Source organism: Hyperolius riggenbachi, chromosome 7 (genome assembly GCF_040937935.1).
Source record: "Hyperolius riggenbachi isolate aHypRig1 chromosome 7, aHypRig1.pri, whole genome shotgun sequence".
Lineage (NCBI taxonomy): Eukaryota > Metazoa > Chordata > Amphibia > Anura > Hyperoliidae > Hyperolius > Hyperolius riggenbachi.
In genome coordinates, this window is record NC_090652.1 from 322,064,959 (window position 1) to 322,080,370 (window position 15,412).

Below are 15,412 nucleotides of genomic sequence, written 5' to 3' on the forward strand. Positions count from 1 at the left end.
GTTAGCAGGAAGTCGAGCATAGTGTGAGCAGGAAGTCTGGTATAGTGTGAGCAGGAAGTCTGGTATAGTGTCAGCTGGAAGTCTGGCATAGTGTAAGCAGGAAGTCTGGCATAGTGTTAGCAGGAAGTCTGGTATAGTGTGAGCAGGAAGTCGTGCATAGTGTGAGCAGGAAGTCTGCCATAGTGTGAGCAGGAAGTCGTGCATAGTGTGAGCAGGAAGTCTGGCATAGTGTGTGCAGGAAGTCTGGTATAGTGTAAGCAGTTAGTCTGGCATAGTGTAAGCAGGAAGTCTGGCATAGTGTAACCAGGAAGTCTGGCATAGTGTAAGCAGGTTGTCTGGTATAGTGTAAGCAGGAAGTCTGGTATAGTGTTAGCAGGAAGTCTGGTATAGTGTAAGCAGGATGTCTGGCATAGTGTGAGCCAGGAAGTCTGGCATAGTGTGAGCCAGGAAGTCTGGCATAGTGTTAGCAGGAAGTCTGGCATAGTGTGAGCAGGAAGTCTGGCATAGTGTAAGTTGGAAGTCTGCCATAGTGTGAGCAGGAAGTCTGCCATAGTGTGAGCAGGAAGTCTGCCATAGTGTGAGCAGGAAGTCTGCCATAGTGTGAGCAGGAAGTCTGCCATAGTGTGAGCAGGAAGTCTGGTATAGTGTAAGCAGGAAGTCTGGCATAGTGTTAGCAGGAAGTCTGGCATAGTGTAAGTTGGAAGTCTGCCATAGTGTTAGCAGGAAGTCGAGCATAGTGTGAGCAGGAAGTCTGGTATAGTGTGAGCAGGAAGTCTGGTATAGTGTCAGCTGGAAGTCTGGCATAGTGTAAGCAGGAAGTCTGGCATAGTGTTAGCAGGAAGTCTGGTATAGTGTGAGCAGGAAGTCGTGCATAGTGTGAGCAGGAAGTCGTGCATAGTGTGAGCAGGAAGTCGTGCATAGTGTGAGCAGGAAGTCTGGCATAGTGTGTGCAGGAAGTCTGGCATAGTGTGTGCAGGAAGTCTGGCATAGTGTAAGCAGGAAGTCTGGCATAGTGTAAGCAGGAAGTCTGGCATGGTGTAAGCAGGTAGTCTGGTATAGTGTAAGCAGGAAGTCTGGTATAGTGTAAGCAGGAAGTCTGGCATAGTGTAACCAGGAAGTCTGGCATAGTGTGAGCAGGAAGTCTGGTATAGTGTAAGCAGGAAGTCTGGCATAGTGTAAGCAGGAAGTCTGGCATAGTGTAAGCAGGTTGTCTGGTATAGTGTAAGCAGGAAGTCTGGTATAGTGTTAGCAGGAAGTCTGGTATAGTGTAAGCAGGATGTCTGGTATAGTGTGAGCCAGGAAGTCTGGCATAGTGTGAGCCAGGAAGTCTGGCATAGTGTGAGCAGGAAGTCTGGCATAGTGTGAGCAGGAAGTCTGGCATAGTGTAAGTTGGAAGTCTGCCATAGTGTAAGCAGGAAGTCTGGTATAGTGTAAGCAGGAAGTCTGGCATAGTGTAAGCAGGAAGTCTGGCATAGTGTAAGCAGGAAGTCTGGCATGGTGTAAGCAGGTAGTCTGGTATAGTGTAAGCAGGAAGTCTGGTATAGTGTAAGCAGGAAGTCTGGCATAGTGTAACCAGGAAGTCTGGCATAGTGTGAGCAGGAAGTCTGGTATAGTGTAAGCAGGAAGTCTGGCATAGTGTAAGCAGGAAGTCTGGCATAGTGTAAGCAGGAAGTCTGGCATAGTGTAAGCAGGTTGTCTGGTATAGTGTAAGCAGGAAGTCTGGTATAGTGTTAGCAGGAAGTCTGGTATAGTGTAAGCAGGATGTCTGGTATAGTGTGAGCCAGGAAGTCTGGCATAGTGTTAGCAGGAAGTCTGGCATAGTGTGAGCAGGAAGTCTGGCATAGTGTAAGTTGGAAGTCTGCCATAGTGTGAGCAGGAAGTCTGCCATAGTGTGAGCAGGAAGTCTGCCATAGTGTGAGCAGGAAGTCTGGTATAGTGTAAGCAGGAAGTCTGGCATAGTGTAAGCAGGAAGTCTGGCATAGTGTAAGCAGGTTGTCTGGTATAGTGTAAGCAGGAAGTCTGGTATAGTGTTAGCAGGAAGTCTGGTATAGTGTAAGCAGGATGTCTGGTATAGTGTGAGCCAGGAAGTCTGGCATAGTGTGAGCCAGGAAGTCTGGCATAGTGTTAGCAGGAAGTCTGGCATAGTGTGAGCAGGAAGTCTGGCATAGTGTAAGTTGGAAGTCTGCCATAGTGTTAGCAGGAAGTCGTGCATAGTGTGAGCAGGAAGTCTGGTATAGTGTGAGCAGGAAGTCTGGTATAGTGTAAGCTGGAAGTCTGGCATAGTGTAAGCAGGAAGTCTGGTATAGTGTGAGCAGGAAGTCGTGCATAGTGTGAGCAGGAAGTCTGCCATAGTGTGAGCAGGAAGTCGTGCATAGTGTGAGCAGGAAGTCTGGCATAGTGTGTGCAGGAAGTCTGGCATAGTGTAAGCAGGAAGTCTGGCATAGTGTAAGCAGGAAGTCTGGCATAGTGTGAGCCAGGAAGTCTGGTATAGTGTAAGCAGGATGTCTGGCATAGTGTTAGCAGGAAGTCATGCATAGTGTGAGCAGGAAGTCTGGTATAGTGTTAGCAGGAAGTCTGGTATAGTGTTAGCAGGAAGTCTGGTATAGTGTGCGCAGGATGTCTGGCATAGTGTGAGCAGGAAGTCTGGTATAGTGTAAGCAGGATGTCTGGCATAGTGTAAGCAGGAAGTCGTGCATAGTGTGAGCAGGATGTCTGGCATAGTGTAAGCAGGAAGTCTGGCATAGTGTGAGCAGGAAGTCGTGCATAGTGTAAGCAGGTAGTCTGGTATAGTGTAAGCAGGAAGTCTGGCATAGTGTAAGCAGGAAGTCTGGCATAGTGTAAGCAGGAAGTCTGGTATAGTGTAAGCAGGAAGTCTGGCACAGTGTAAGCAGGAAGTCTGGCATAGTGTAAGCAGGAAGTCTGGTATAGTGTAAGCAGGAAGTCTGGTATAGTGTAAGCAGGAAGTCTGGCATAGTGTTAGCAGGAAGTCTGGCATAGTGTAAGCAGGAAGTCTGGCATAGTGTTAGCAGGAAGTCTGGCATAGTGTTAGCAGGAAGTCTGGCATAGTGTAAGCAGGGAGTCTGGTATAGTGTAAGCAGGAAGTCGTGCATAGTGTGAGCAGGAAGTCGTGCATAGTGTGAGCAGGAAGTCTGGCACAGTGTGAGCAGGAAGTCTGGCACAGTGTGAGCAGGAAGTCTGGCACAGTGTGAGCAGGAAGTCTGGCACAGTGTGAGCAGGAAGTCTGGCACAGTGTGAGCAGGAAGTCTGGCCTAGTGTGAGCAGGAAGTCTGGCATAGTGTTAGCAGGAAGTCTGCATAGTGTAAGCAGGAAGTCTGGCATAGTGTGAGCAGGAAGTCGTGCATAGTGTGAGCAGGATGTCTGGCATAGTGTGAGCAGGAAGTCTGGCATAGTGTGAGCAGGAAGTCGTGCATAGTGTAAGCAGGTAGTCTGGCATAGTGTAAGCAGGAAGTCTGGCATAGTGTTAGCAGGAAGTCTGGCATAGTGTTAGCAGGAAGTCTGGCATAGTGTGAGCAGGAAGTCTGGTATAGTGTGAGCAGGAAGTCTGGGATAGTGTTAGCAGGAAGTCGTGCATAGTGTTAGCAGGAAGTCTGGTATAGTGTAAGCAGGAAGTCTGGTATAGTGTTAGCAGGAAGTCTGGTATAGTGTTAGCAGGAAGTCTGATATAGTGTAAGCAGGAAGTCTGGCATAGTGTAAGCAGGAAGTCTGGCATAGTGTAAGCAGGAAGTCTGGCATAGTGTTAGCAGGAAGTCTGGCATAGTGTGAGCAGGAAATCTGGCATAGTGTTAGCAGGAAGTCTGCATAGTGTAAGCAGGAAGTCTGGGATAGTGTGAGCAGGAAGTCGTGCATAGTGTGAGCAGGATGTCTGGCATAGTGTAAGCAGGAAGTCTGGCATAGTGTGAGCAGGAAGTCGTGCATAGTGTAAGCAGGTAGTCTGGTATAGTGTAAGCAGGAAGTCTGGCATAGTGTAAGCAGGAAGTATGGTATAGTGTAAGCAGGTAGTCTGGCATAGTGTTAGCAGGAAGTCTGGCATAGTGTTAGCAGGAAGTCTGGCATAGTGTTTGCAGGATGTCTGGCATAGTGTGAGCAGGAAGTCTGGGATAGTGTTAGCAGGAAGTCTGGTATAGTGTTAGCAGGAAGTCTGGTATAGTGTAAGCAGGAAGTCTGGCATAGTGTTAGCAGGAAGTCTGGCATAGTCTTAGCAGGAAGTCTGGCATAGTGTTAGCAGGAAGTCTGGCATAGTGTAAGCAGGAAGTCTGGCATAGTGTAAGCAGGAAGTCTGGCATAGTGTGAGCAGGAAGTCTGGCATAGTGTGAGCAGGAAGTCTGGCACAGTGTGAGCAGGAAGTCTGGCACAGTGTGAGCAGGAAGTCTTGTATAGTGTGAGCAGGAAGTCTGGCATAGTGTTAGCAGGAAGTCTGCATAGTGTAAGCAGGAAGTCTGGCATAGTGTGAGCAGGAAGTCTGGCATAGTGTGAGCAGGAAGTCGTGCATAGTGTGAGCAGGATGTCTGGCATAGTGTAAGCAGGAAGTCTGGCATAGTGTGAGCAGGAAGTCGTGCATAGTGTAAGCAGGTAGTCTGGCATAGTGTAAGCAGGAAGTCTGGCATAGTGTTAGCAGGAAGTCTGGCATAGTGTTAGCAGGAAGTCTGGCATAGTGTTAGCAGGAAGTCTGGCATAGTGTGAGCAGGAAGTCTGGTATAGTGTAAGCAGGTAGTCTGGCATAGTGTTAGCAGGAAGTCTGGCATAGTGTTAGCAGGAAGTCTGGCATAGTGTTAGCAGGAAGTCTGGCATAGTGTGAGCAGGAAGTCTGGGATAGTGTTAGCAGGAAGTCTGGCATAGTGTTAGCAGGAAGTCTGGCATAGTGTCAGCAGGAAGTCTGGTATAGTGTAAGCAGGAAGTCTGGTATAGTGTTAGCAGGAAGTCTGGTATAGTGTAAGCAGGAAGACTGGCATAGTGTAAGCAGGAAGTCTGGCATAGTGTAAGCAGGAAGTCTGGCATAGTGTAAGCAGGAAGTCTGGTATAGTGTGAGCAGGAAGTCGTGCATAGTTTAAGCAGGATGTCTGCATAGTGTAAGCAGGAAGTCTGGTATAGTGTAAGCAGGAAGTCTGGCATAGTGTAAGCAGTAAGTCGAAAACAGCAGACTTTCAATTCGTAAAGGCTGTTACCGCATGAAAAACTGACATTACCGAGCAGTGAGGAAAATTACCCACTTGGCTGTAGGTACCTCCAACACATGTCAGAAAACTGTCAAATGTCAATTCATAAATTCTTCAACAAGCGGTAAGCCAGATGATAATTGCCAACACAGTTGGTGAGGTCTTAACAAGTTACTGACAGCTCTGGTAAGGTCTAAATGCAAAGTGCAGGGAGCCATCTGTGCAGGGAGCCGTAATTACAGCTTGTAACAAAAGAGATATTGCCACACTTCTGCTGTACCGCTCAATGGGCTGCAGTAATTTACCAAACTTCAAAGGCAGCTGTGAAAATCTTTATGAATTAGCACACAAAGGTCTAAAATACCGAATACAGTATTTTCCCACCCAGATTTTTTTTTTTTTACCAAACATACTTATGAATTGAGGCCATTGTCAGACGTGACAAGATCTGCTGCATGCTTGTTCAGGGTCTATGGATAAAAATATTAGAGGCAGAGGATCAGCAGGGCTGCCAGGCAACTGGTATTGCTTAAAAGGGAATAAATATGGTAGCCTCCATATAACACCTCGGGTTCATTTTAATGCTCTTCCCAGACTTTACTGCTGAGACCCAGAAGTTCCTGAGATAATTTACTCATGCAAAGCTAAAATTGCGGGGAGGAGAGCATCAGCTACTCGAGGTTTCCAGCTCCATTTTCAGGCCAGGGAAAGATACAATTCTGATACACTTTGGGACCTACAGTGTTTCCTCTAAAGTAAGACATCCCCTGAGAATAAGCCCTAGCAGGAATTCCTAGCATGCTTGAAATATAAGACATCCCCCGAATGTAAGCCCTAGGAGCAGCCCACATGACACCAGCAAGTCACGCTCAATACAAAGCCTGGATACAGTAGTGCAGCAGTTTAATGTGAGTTTTACAGTCCTGTATATGTGTGTCAGGCAATTAGTGTTTTTGTTGGAGCCATCCCTCCTGATCTGTCGTGATGAGCATCAGCAGCACTTCACCTCTTCCCAGGACACAGCTTATCCTATCACAGCTCTTGGGAGTCTGACAGAGTTCTCTGCCTGCAAGAAATAGACTCTTAGCCACATGAGCAGCAGAATCAGTTTCTTGTAAGCGAGAGACAATGGCCTTGATTCATAAAAAGCAGTGCGATAAAAAAAAATCTTGTCGGGAAAATACCGCACTTGGTATTTTCCCGGTCTGTGTGCTAATTCATAAAGATTTCCCCAGCTGCCCTTGGAGTTCGGTAAATTACCGCAGCCCATTGAGCGGTAGAGTAGAGCAGTGTCCCGATTCCCTCTTTGCCCTGCAGAAATGAATCACACAGACGGCTCTCTCCACTGATGACTCAGACAGATGAGTCACACAGTCTTTCCCTGCCTGCTCAAATGACTCACACAGACGGCTCTCTGGCTCTCTCCACTGATGATTCAGACAGATGAGTCACACAGTCTTTCCCTGCCTGCTCATTTGACTCACACAGAGGGCTCTCTGGCTCTCTCCACTGATGACTCACAGACTTCGGCTCTGTGCACTTTGCATTCATCAGAGCTGTCTGTAACTATTATTATTGCCTCACTAGAGGTGTCGGTAACTACCGCCAGGCTTACTGCTTGTTGCAGGCTTTATGAACTGACATTTGCTGACAAGTGTTGGAGGCAACTACAGCCAAGTCGGTAATTTATCTCCCTGGTCGGTAATATCAGCTTTTCATGCGGTAACAGCCTTTATGAATTGACACTTTGCTAAGTGGTCGGGAAAGTCTGCTGCTTTCAGCATTACCGCATGCAGTAATGCTTTATGAATTGAGGCCAATATCTGCAAACCACAGGCTCTGTGTATGCTGCTTGTGTTTCAGCATGGCATGCAGTATATACATTTTGTATAGGAAAACTACCAGTGTTTCCCCAAAAATAAGACATCCCCTGAAAATAAGCCCTAGCACATCTTTTGGAGCAAAAAAGATTAATATAAGACACTGTCTTATTTTCAGGGAAACACAGGTAGTATCATGGTTATTTTTTTTTTCGTTCAAAGCTTTGTCCATCTGTTCTGTAAGTTTAAACCCCTCTGAAAGTGAAAACTAGTCAGAGGCATCAGTGTGTTATGGTAACACATTACCAGGTACAGGGAAGCATACTTTCCATTGCCTGTATGCTTTACTGTACCTACTGTATGCAACAATAATGTTACCACCAGGTGTTTTTTGCGTTATGCGACATTCACAACGCAATATCCAACTGAATATAGCCGCAATCTGACAAGCCAGAGCTCTGTAGAAAGTTGGGCTACAAACATCTGCCCCAACAGCAAATGTTTTGCCAACTAAAGTGAACTGTAATACGGTAGCTAAAAGAAAGGTTACAGCTGAAGCCATCTTCCACCCTTCTACTGTGCCCTCTGCCCTTCTTCTGGTTTCACTTGTGAAGTCTAGTCTATACCCCTTCACTTGAGTCTTCATTCCTATAACCACTTCCAGACCAGGGTCATTGAAATCTATGCCCTAGTTGGCACCCAGCCCACTTATTCCTGCCAGGGTGTAGATTTTAATGACCACACCACATGGACCCACCACCACCAGCCACTCGCTCTGGCATAGATATGATGGCAGAGCTCTGTGAGGAGCTCATTTCATTGACTCCAGACCCTGTGAGCCGATCTCACTGCGGCCAAACTACCAAATGCTCTTGGTGCCCTTTACCTCTGTCCATATAATGCACTGACTTGCTGCAGGTGATACTAGCATCTGGAGTCACAATTCAACACTTCACACAAAGACACCTGGTATGGAAAGAACTATCCTTTTTGGATAGATTTTTCCCTACTTTCGGGGCACTAGTCCAATTTCAATAAGGTTTATGGTTGCTTCTGAGAAAGAGACTTCCGATTATGAAAACAGATCACAACCCAGCATCACCCTTCAAACAATGCTGCTACATTTCTAGCTTGTAGGAACTTCTGTCAAAGTAAGTTTGGCTTCCTCACTTATTCTACAGCCCTACCTAGTGTGTGTCTGTCCACCTTCCCTTAGGCCAGTGTTTCTCAACATTTTATTGGCCTGTAGCCCTTTGCACATCCTGTACTCACAAAGTACCCTCTAGTGTAGTAGACATTATCACAAGTACCCCTTGCCAAATATATATTTAATTGAAGTACATGATAATTGGTTCTAAACAATCGCCAAACATTTAACATTGCTTTTAATTAGCTACAACACTAGTTTGGTGTTTACATTTAGAGTTTTAGAAAAATGATAACATTTGTTATTCTTGGTTAAGTATATGAAGCCCGAGTACCCCCTGGAACCTGCAGAAGTACCCCCAGGGGTAGGCGTACCACACGTTGAGACCCTAGGCCTTAGATTGTAAGCCTTTGGTAGAGTCCTCTCTTCCATAGTGTATTTTACATGAGTTTGTTCCCATCATTGAGCTCCATTACTATGACCACCTTACACTTTTATTTCTGGGCCTACCTAACCAGCCCAAAATTGCACAATTGTGTATTTTGTACCATTTCCCTTGTACAGCTTTGTCCTATGTTGTATAACCTTGTTATGCATCATCCATAATCATTGTATGTATTGTCCAGCGCTGCGTAATATGGTGCTTTATAATTACTATATTCAGTGTTCTCCCCAGGCCCTTTTAGCCAGGTGCTTCACCCGGCTAGTTTTGGTGAGCACCCGGCTGTCATCGGCTCCTGTAAGCAGAATTGTGCAGAGAAGCACCGCCATGGCATTCTCTCATCTCGCCCCACCCGGCTACTTTCTCATGCCACCCGGCAGGAAACCTTTTCTGGGGAGAACACTGTATTAAACATTATCTGAGTAGTCAGCTGGGAGAAACACTTGCCCTCCCCTCCATCTAAAACTGAAAAACCAAATGACATGTTTGTGTCCCCCTCTTCCACATAATACATGAAATCAAATAATCATAGCCAAGAAACTAAAGTTTTCAAGCCTTTATTTAACCATTAAAATCTATATAAACATTGTGTCCAACTCTGTTTCATTCATTAATATTGTAAAACAACAAAAACTGCGCTTTTACACGTATGCAATTTATGAAATTGAATGGGAGCCACTTTAATAAAGCGCTCAGAAAGCACTAATCACTCAGCAAAGCGCTTATATAGTGTGGCTGATCCATTACTGTGTCAGTGATGCAGTAACCAAGAAGCGTAAATGAGGAATGGCAATGGGATGCAGAGGGCAGTACAAATCTGCACTAGGATAAACAGTTTACATACTGGAATATTTGCTTAGTTACACTTAAAGAGACACTGAAGCGAAAAAAAAAATGATGATATTATGATTTGTATGTGTAGTACAGCTAAGAAATAAAACATTAAGATCAGATACATCAGTGTAATTGTTTCCAGTACAGGAAGAGCTAAGAAACTCCAGTTGTTATCTCTATGCAAAAAAGCCATTAATCTCTACGACTAAGTTAGTCGTGGAGAGGGCTGTTATCTGACTTTTATTATCTCAACTGTAAGTGAACGGTTTTCTTTTTATCTGCTAGAGGAGAGGTCATTACTTCACAGACTGCTCTGAAAGACTCATTTTGAATGCTGAGTGTTGTGTAATCTGCACATATTAGAGAATGATGCAATGTTAGAAAAAACACTATATACCTGAAAATAAAAGTATGAGAATATTTTCTTTGCTGCTAATCTTCTAGTAATTATTCATAGTACACAACCAATTCATTATATCATATTTTTTTCGCTTCAGTGTCTTTAAACAATTTGCCTTTTTCTTTTTACATCGAGGCTGTCACCTCCCATCGTGCTTTTCAATGTGACTGCCTAGTGCTCCAACTTTCAAATAGGAGGCAGTGCTGAAACAGCTCTAAAGCAGACCTAAAAAAGTAAGGCTACTTTACCACCAAGACGTTGCGTTTTATGGGACGTTATGGTCGCATAACGTGTCCCAAACGCAACGCATGGTGGTGTTGAAGTTAGACGTCAGATTGAGCTGCGTTATGCAGCTCTCAAAGCAGCCGCTCCAGCTTAGTGATAGGAAGTCCGGATCTTTTAAAGGATTTGGATCGGATTATTGAAAAGATCTGGATCTTTGAACCGAATAATTTGAATCATTTTACTAGGGAAGCAGACTGGGTGAAATGACTAGCAGGACAGGACTTTCCCTGCACTGTACATTCTGTATGTTCCGGTTTCTTCCAGACAGACATCCATTGTGAACCGAATCTTTCATTGTGATGATCCGGATGAATCAACTCACAAAAAAGATCCGGATCAAGTGAACGATTCGTTCATGATCCGGACAACACTACAGTTCCACCACCAGTCTCCACAGTGCAGTGAATATTAATTAGCCATGTGGCTGGCCATGAGGAGGAGGGGAGACCTCCCCCTCCAACATTACTGAGCATGTGCAAACAGTCTAACGTGGCTTAGCCCAGTATATCGTACAGCATGCAGCACTTTGTTTAAACGTGCTGCGTTACTATGTAACGCAACGTGGGCACTGTGAACAGCACATTGATTTTACAGTGCTGTGAATTAGGCTGTGTTACAGGCTGCTGTAACGTGGGACATCCCACTGTGAAACCAGCCTAAAGTTTCACTTGCCTGGTCACACTGTGCTCACTTCCTGTCTGAGTCAGCCACTTACATACCTGATATTTAACCACTTGCCGACCGCCCACTGCAGAGGCGGCCGGCAAGTGGATCCCGCAAGGACCGCCGCATGCATAGAGGCGGCGGTCCTTGTACGGGCATGGGCGGAGCGAACGCGTCATTCGTGACACTATCCTCCGCCGGGGACTGGCTCCGCCCACCTCACGCTGTAACCTGCCGGCCGTTCGGAAGCGCCGGCGGGTTACTAACACCTGGATCGCCGCATACAAAGTGTATAATACACTTTGTAATGTATACAAAGTGTATTTTACAGGCTGCCTCCTGCCCTGGTGGTCCCAGTGTCCGAGGGACCACCAGGGCAGGCAGCAGCCACCCTAGTCTGCACCCAAGCACACTGATTTCCCCCCCTGCCCCCCCCCTGCCCACCCCCCAGACCACTGTTTGCACCCAATCACCCATCAATCACTCCCTGTCACTATCTGTAAACGCTATTTTTTTTTAATGCCCTAAACTGCCCCCTGATCACCCCCCAGATTCTCCCCAGACCCCCCCCCCCCCCCCCCCGTGTACTGTATGCATCTATCCACCTGACCACCTATCACCCCCTGTCACTGCCACCCATCAATCAGCCCCTAACCTGCCCCTTGCGGGCAATCTGATCACCCACACCAATAGATCGCTTGCAGATCCGACATCAGATCACCTCCCAAGTGCATTGTTTACATCTGTTCTCTACCCTAAACACCCACTAATTACCCATCAATCACCCCATGTCACTGCTACCTATCAGATTAGACCCCTATCTGCCCCTAGGGCACTCAATCACCCACCCACATCCTCAGACCCCAGCCCTGATCACCTCGCCAGTGCATTGCTTGCATCTATTTCCCCCCCCCCCCCCTCTAATCACAACTTGAGACACCCATCAATCACCTCCTGTCACCCCCTAGCACACCTACCCATCAGATCAGGCCCTAATTTGCCCCGTGTGGGCTCCTGATCACTCAGCCAAACCCTCAGACCCCCTTCCGATTACCTCCCCAGTGCATTGATTGCATCTATTTTCCCCTCTAACCACCCCCTGAGACACCCATCAATCACCTACTGTCGCCCCCTAGCACTCCTATCCATCAGATCAGGCCCAATACAACCTGTCAGCTAAAAGGCCACCCTGCTTATGACCAGTTCCACAAAATTCACCCCCTCATAGACCACCTATCATCAAATTTGCAAAGTGTCATTTTTCACTAACTTGACAAAAAATAAAAATCTATGAACTCGCCCTACACCTAATGGAATACCTTGGGGTGTCTTTCTAAAATGGGGTCACTTGTGGGGTTCCTATACTGCCCTGGCATTTTAGGGGCCCTAAACCGTGAGGAGTAGTCTTAAAACAAAAATGACCTGTGAAATCCTAAAGGTACTCATTAGACTTTGGGCCCCTTAGCGCAGTTAGGCTGCAACAAAGTGCCACACATGTGGTATCGCCGTACTCATGAGAAGTAATCTAATGTGTTTTGGGGTGTATTTTTACACATACCCATGCTGGGTGGGAGAAATCTCTGTAAATGGACAATTTTTTTTACACACAATTGTCATTTACAGAGATATTTCTCCCACCCAGCATGGGTATGTGTAAAAAATACACCCCAAAACACATTAGATTACTTCTCCTGAGTACGGCAATGCCACATGTGTGGCACTTTGTTGCAGCCTAACTGCGCTAAGGGGCCCAAAGTCCAATGAGCACCTTTAGGCTTTACAGGGGTGCTTACAATTAGGCATCCCCCAAAATGCCAGGACAGTAGACACACCCCACAAATTACCCCATTTTGGAAAGTAGACACTTCAAGGTATTCAGAGAGGGGCATGGCGAGTCCGTGGCAGATTTCATTTTTTTATCGCAAGTTAGCAGGAATGGAAACTTTTTTGTTTCTTTTTTGTCACAAAGTGTCATTTTCCGCTAACTTGTGACAAAAAAAAAAAAATATAAAATCTATGAACTCACCATGCTTCTCAGTGAATACTTTGGGATGTCTTCTTTCCAAAATGGGGTCATTTATACTATCCTGGAATTCTAGCCCCTCATGAAACATGACAGGTGGTCAGAAAAGTCATAGATGCTTCAAAATGGGAAAATTCACTTTGCACCATAGTTTGTAAACGCTATAACTTTTACCCAAACCAATCAATATAGGCTGAATGTTTTTTTTTTTATTATTAATAACATGTTTGTCCACATTTTTCGTGCTGCATGTATACAGAAATTTTACTTTATTATTTGAAAAATGTCAGCACAGAAAGTAAAAAAAAAAAAAAATCTTTTGACAAATTTCATGTCTTTGATGAATATAATAAAAAGTAAAAAAATCGCAGCAGCAATCAAATAGCACCAAAAGAAAGCTTTATTAGTGACAAGAAAAGGAGCCAAAATTCATTTAGGTGGTAGGTTGTATGAGCGAGCAATAAACCGTGAAAGCTGCAGTGGTCTGAATGGAAAAAAAAAAAGGAACTGGTCCTTGGGGGAAGAGGGGGGGGGGTAAAGGCCATGGTCCGTAAGTGGTTAACTCTCAGGCAGATTAAAAAAAAAAAAAAAAAAAAAAGACCAGCATAGTTATCTGTGTGCTAGGCACTGTAAAGGACTCAAAGTGACATAAGGTATTATGTAAAGGACAGCTGAAGTGAGGTATATGGAGGCTGCCAGTTGCCTGGTAGCCCTGCTGGTCTATTTGGCTGCAGTAGTGGGAACACCAGCAGAAACAAGCATGCAGCTGATCTTGTCAGATTTGACATCTGATTTGCTGCTTATATTGTTCAAGGAAATCAAGATGGCAGCCTTCATATACCTATAATATCAGTTGTCCTTTATGTAAGAAGTCATGGCATACCCAGCTGCTCTTCTCTTGTGGGAAGAGTGCTGCAAAACTACAGTGTGATCCCATCTAAAAATCAGTGTGTGAAGACAAACAAATCTACACCACTTCTCCACACAACCTTTGCAATTCCTAAAAAAAAAAAAAAAAAGGCCACAATCGTAAATTTAAAATTCACGTAAACACAAATAAGTACGTTTCTTCCAGAATAAAAATGAGTCCTAAGTTATTTTCTCCAATGTTGCTGTCACTTAAAATAGTAGAAATCTGACATTACCAACAGGTTTTGGACTAGTCCATCTCCTTATGGAGGATTCTCAAAGTTTTGTTTAGTTTTAAAAGCAGTTTGTGACTGGCAGTTGCTCTGTCCATCTTCCAAAAGGAGTGTGCAGTGAGCAGAGAGGCTGGTCAGCATAATTGTACAAATACTTTCTGAGAATCCCCCATGAAGAGATGGACTAGTTCAAAACTTGTTGGTTGTCAGATTACTACCTACTCTAAGTGACAGCAAGACAGGAGAAAAGTAATGTATTGCTCATTTTACTCTGGCAGAAATGTACTTTGATCCTAGAAAAAGGAACAGCAGAGAAAAAAAATACAGCAGACCATATAGTAGTATTGACCTCAGATCAAATAGGCCAAACAATGTGAAAGGGGAGTGTAGAATAGGAAATGCACAGGATCAAGTGGTTTCCTCACTAGTAGAAGTTACAACTAAGCTATCCCTCTTATAACCCTCTTCTGAAGTATGTGCACTACACTCCTCAGGTAGCGTTTCTTCTTCTATAGTGTTCTTCGCCATTGTGATTATTACAAAGGTGCCCAAAGAATAAAATATCACCAAATTCATAAAATAGGGGGTACTGGAAGACTTACCTCCCCAATGATGACAAATTGCACTCGTTCACATTAAAAAGAATGTATTCTTACTCCGCAATACACCTTGCAATGCGTTTCACGGGTCTATAGCTCGCTTCCTCAGGCAACAAAATTAGGAGCAGCAAGATTTGTCAAAAAGCAGGTTTAGTGCCTCTGTCTTTTTGACAAGTATTGATGCTCCTAATTTTATGTTGCCTGAGGAAGCGGGCTATAGACCTGTGAAAGGCGTTGCAAGGTGTATTGTGGATTAAGAATAAATTTTTTTTAATGTGAACGAGTGCAATTTTTCATCATTGGGGAGGTAAGTCTTCCAGTACCCCCCATTTTATGAATTTGGAGATATTTTATCCATTGGGCGCCTCAGTAATCAAAATACAGCTCAGGAGAACAGACAATTCAGCAGCCGCTCATACAGATTATACAGCTCAGGAGAGCAGAGAATTCAGCAGCCGCTCATACACAGATTATACAGCTCAGGAGAGCAGACACAATTTAGCAGCCGGTCATACACAGATTATACAGCTCAGGAGAGCAGAGACAATTCAGCAGCTGCTCATACACAGATTATACAGCTCAGGAGAGCAGAGAATTCAGCAGCCGCTCATACACAGATTATACAGCTCAGGAGAGCAGACACAATTTAGCAGCCGGTCATACACAGATTATACAGCTCAGGAGAGCAGAGACAATTCAGCAGCTGCTCATACACAGATTATACAGCTCAGGAGGGCAGAGACAATTCAGCAGCCGGCCATACACAGATTATACAGCTCAGGAGAGCAGAGACAATTCAGCAGCCGCTCATACACAGATTATACAGCTCAGGAGAGCAGAGACAATTCAGCAGCCGCTCATACACAGATTATACAGCTCAGGA